This window comes from Chionomys nivalis, chromosome 14, assembly GCF_950005125.1.
Source record: "Chionomys nivalis chromosome 14, mChiNiv1.1, whole genome shotgun sequence".
Taxonomy (NCBI): domain Eukaryota; kingdom Metazoa; phylum Chordata; class Mammalia; order Rodentia; family Cricetidae; genus Chionomys; species Chionomys nivalis.
The window spans coordinates 8,156,124-8,161,109 of record NC_080099.1 but is presented as its reverse complement, the minus strand read 5'-3'; positions in this window follow the sequence as shown (position 1 = coordinate 8,161,109).

Genomic DNA, 4,986 nt, shown 5'->3' with positions numbered 1-4,986 from the left:
GACTGGTGGAAGATTGTATCTCAGAGTCACTTTGATTTGTATTTCAACAAATGGTGATGGCATAACTGATGTCAACATGTAGAAGAATAGATCCATATTTATCCCATTCACAAAACTCAAGTCCAAATGGATTAAAGACCTCAATATAAATTCATTGTTAATTTAAAAACAACTGGTTGGCTGATGGCTAGGCAGGATTTTCAGGGCAGAGAGAACACTGGGAAGAAGGAGGGTGGAGTCAGAAGACTCTCAAGCCAAATGTGGAAGAAGCAACACGGGAGTTCATAGATAAGGTAAAAGAGCCTTAGGGCAGTACATAGATTAATATAAATGGGTTAATTTAAGTTGTAAGAGCTGGCTGGAGACAAGCCTAAGCTATCAAACGCATTTAAAATTAACAATTAGTTTCTGTGCAATTATCTGGGGATCTGGCTTCCAGGACACAGAAAAACTCTGTCTACAGCAGTTGGTTTGTTACCATAATGCATCTTTCTCTGTATATGTGGAATTAATAAAATATATTGATGATTGCTATTTTAATTATGGTATAAATCAATATTCTTTCTATGCAATCTGACCTTAGTAGTCAATAATTCCTGAATTCGAAAACTAAATAAATATCTCACTAAAATAATATTTTTAAAACTCTACAGTTATCATGTGATCCTTCTCTGTAGGTCGCATATCTATTTCCTTCAATTGATGGGAAAATTGAGGCTATGAGACTCAGGAAGCTCAGAAAGTAAAAAGCAAAAGTTCCCCACCCAAGATTATATAAACAATGATCAATTGCTAGGGAAGAGGAGACTCTAGTGTAGCTGCCAGCAAGCTGGGCAAGGTGCTCCAGCAATGAAACATTCACAAGTCAGCACCATGCTGGTGTGAGCTACAAGGCTCTGTGAATTCCTCTGACTTCCACACTTCTGTAAGTGATCTCACACCCATGCTCCTGCAAGTATCCCCAATGACCTCACTGGCTTGCCAAGCTAGATGTGTGTGAAACCATTTGGGGGCCTGTTATTTGTATGGGATGAACAGGCATCTGTTCATATCTCCTCAAAACAATCAGACAACGTTAAACTAGTGGTGCTAGCTGACTGGAGCATGTAGAGCATACCTGCTGTGATGTCTGGACAGCTGCCACTTAGGAAGATCAGCATAAACATCATCTAAATAACAAGGCAGAGACAGAATGAGTTCATGATATGAATAAATTATTAAATCAATAGTTTTTCTTAAAAATTCTTTTTTCCATTTCTTCATATCTAATTTTGCCTACCTTTTAAAAACAAGTTCACAGACCATCTCATTTAAGGGTCTATCCAAGAAAATGCAGTGATTAAAAAATGTGTTTTTCTAAATGACTCTAGTCCTACATTGATATTTCTTTTATTCTGCACCCTTTTATGTCTTGCATCCTTCCATAATCCTAGCATGCTGGAGGACAGGGTAACTTTTTTCATCTCTTTTGTTTTGATTTGCATTGCACAGTTCTTCTCATAGCAGGCACACTGGGCAGTAAGCCACAAGTAGCTCAGCATAAGCTCCGCTTTAAATAATTAACCTTAAAAATATAACTGGAAAACTAAAGTTTATTAAGCCAAGATGTTGAATATCAGTTTACTGCTGACACTGTGCCCAGCCCCATGCATGGGTTCTAGAGTGTGCCCAGCCCCATGCATGGGTTTTAGAGTGTGCCCAGCCCCATGCATGGATTCTAGAGTGTGCCCAGCCCCGTGCATGGGTTCTAGAGTAGGGTTCAGACCATGCATGGTTTCTGTGAGTGATACAGGGAAGAAAATTACTGTGCTTCTTACAGCTTTTGTGCAAAGCAGTTGAAGAACCCCAGTTTATATAAATGAAACTAGAGAGCTGTATACAGCCAGATGATTGACTTTAAATTACATCATCACCATTTATATTACGAAAGGAGAGTCCTTCTTTAGTTCTTAATTGTATACAATGATTCCAGACTTTAGCAGCTGGAAAGGAACAGTTTGCCTGACAAAAGTCAATGGAAACTTGTAGCTGGAAGAAAGTTCAAAGCACTGTTATTTCCAAGAGTGGAACTGCTGAGATCTAGCACAGACCATGAAAGAAAACTTCTCATCATGTAGACCATCAAGACAGAGGATGGAGATAAATCAGCATGACTGACATTTCAAGCTGAGAAATTGGAAGCTATTTGGGTGAGGTTTGATGCTGAGGTCACTCTGCAATTTAATGGCTTTGTTTTTGTTAAGAACAGTTTGCCCAAACCAGAAAGGATGCCAATCGAATGTGCATTTATGACTTAAGTCTTTCTCTAACCCTCCTTTCTGAGATCTGGTAACATTTAGCTCTTGACCTTGGCTATTTTCTAAAATGTGCTCTGTCAGAACCAGAAGTTCAGAAAGCCCTTTATTTGCTTTTGAGAGATTGTCAAGAATTTTTGTTTATTTATTTATATACACATTTTCAAAATAAAAGCATAAATAAATAAATATAGTCACTTGCTTATTGTGGCATCTAGTCACTGAGGTTGCTCCATACAGTTTTAAAGATCTGCAACGATACAAAGCTTAAAATATTTTAGTATGTAAGAACATACCTAAGCAGTGAGCACTTAATTCCAAAACCCACCACAGTTTAACTTTTATTCTGAACCTGGTAGATATGACTGATCATAGCAGCCGCTGCTTCTCCTTTTTTAAAGAAGAAAGTTGTACTCTGATTGACTGCCTTTGTCTGAGTGAAGCAGTCTGAGTAAACCAGAAAACAAATGACCACCCTTCCTGTGCCACTATTAAACATCACTTAGAAGCATATTTGTACTAAATTAAAATTGCGGTCAAGTTTTGGTCATCACAGTGACCCAGATTCAGAGGAAATCTAAGAAAACTGTGACTGCAACTGAGCCAGAGGTGCACATGCTCATACTAAAGAGGGCTTCTTCTGTTTCAAGATGTTCTGAACCATGTCCTGGAAACCACTCCTGGCACTGAAATACAAAACTCTGAAGTAGCTGTAGTTTGCTGAGCACGAAAGTATCCATGGATGTGTTAGTGTATGAGAAGCTGGTCGGCTTGCTATGACATCACTACAGGCGTTTGTGTTTACTTTCCCCACTCCTCTGTCTGATATGGAGTTACTATGTCATCAACAGTGATACCCTAGTATATTACATTTTTAGTGTTTTATAGTAAATAATTTCCCTATAAAACCTTATTTTATTTTTTATTTTTTGCATTTATATCTATTATTTAAGTAATGCTCTTGATAAAAATGCTCTTTATTCATTCATTCAACTATCAAATAATTAATGTGTACCAGCCATGTACATAGAACTGGAGGAAGTGGTGGATGATCATATAAGCAAATCTATGACTATTGGGTCACATAATGATAAATACCTTCCTGTGACACGGCTCTGCTCTATATTTTAATATATATTTTCTAACAAAGGAACTGGGGCTTGGAGAAAGAAGTGAGTAAGGCCCCCGACCGTGCGGCTCTAACGATGAGTGCTGAAGTACACGCCCACTGGAACTGAACCTTTGGGTTTTTTTTGTTTTTTGTTTTTTTGTTTTTTTGTTGTTGTTGTTGTTGTTTTTTTTTTTTTTTTTTTTGGTTTTTCGAGACAGGGTTTCTCTGTAGCTTTGGTGCCCGTCCCGGAACTAGCTCTTGTAGACCAGGCTGACCTCGAACTCACAGAGATCCGCCTGCCTCTGCCTCCCGAGTGCTGGGATTAAAGGCATGCGCCACCACGGCCCATCTGAACCTTTGTTTTAAATTATGAAAACAAATATCAATTTCCATGAACAACTTTTTTTCACAAATTATTTGCATCTGACTAAACTATGACAGGTTTTAATGACTTACCCTACAAGGTATTTAAATTTTTAATAGTTTTTTTTTTTTTTGGATTGTCCACTAGTATTTTTAATCAGTTAATAATCTTGGTGGGTAGAGTCAACTTTTTTGTTGTTGTTGTTGTTGTTGTTTTATTGAAAAAATTTCTGCCTACTCCCCGCCTCCCATTTCCCTCCCCCTCCTCCCACTCCTCTCCCCCTCCCCCCACTCCTCTCCCCTTCCCCCACTCCGTTTCCCCTCCCTCTCCAGTCTGAAGAGCAGTCAACTTTGAGGCAAAAAAAGAAACAAAAAATAAAATAATCCTAAGAGATATTAAAAAATATTACTTTTGGACAATATTCCTAATGTTCAATGTTGATTCATGCTGATATTATCCACAGATTCCTTATGTGTAATCCAATGACAAATATACCCCAGCATGGCAAGGTAATAAGACACTGAATAAGAGTCTAAAACCTTATTTTTATAAAGAATTTTTAAAATACTGACAGTTTCATGTGTTTCTACCTAATTATGTTCCTATATTTTAAGCAGTTGGTCATAACATATTTTTCTTTTTCTTCCCTGCCCCACTCCTCCCGGTTCCTCCCCTCCTCTTTCCCCCCAATCTGAATCTACCCCTTGTCTCTCATTAGAAAAGAACAGACTTCTGAGAGATAACAACGAACCATAGCAAAATAAAAATAATAAGATAAAACAAAAGTCACCACATCAAAGTTGAACATGATGTTTAAAATAAGCAATCAGCAGGCAACACTGCTTTAAGTAAATCACTGCTAGTCGTAGAAACCATTTAGAACAGCCATTTTAAAACATAGAAATAAAGCACCTGAAATTGAGTACTTGCCACAAAATCAACAACCTACTTTAAAAAGCTATCCATAACCATGCTTATGGGTTTTTTCCTTTGTAGTCATAGAATTTTATTTTTTACATTTTTTAATTTTTGAGAATATCCATTAGTACTGTGCTTGCATCATCCTCACATACCTTTCTCCCACTTTGCCTTTGTCCCCCCCTCAAATTCGTGGCCTTTTCATCATTACATACTCAGGTGTGTGTGTGTGTGTGTGTGTGTGTGTGTGTGTGTGTGTGTGACTTGATATGTTCATGCATATGTGTATTTAGGGCTGA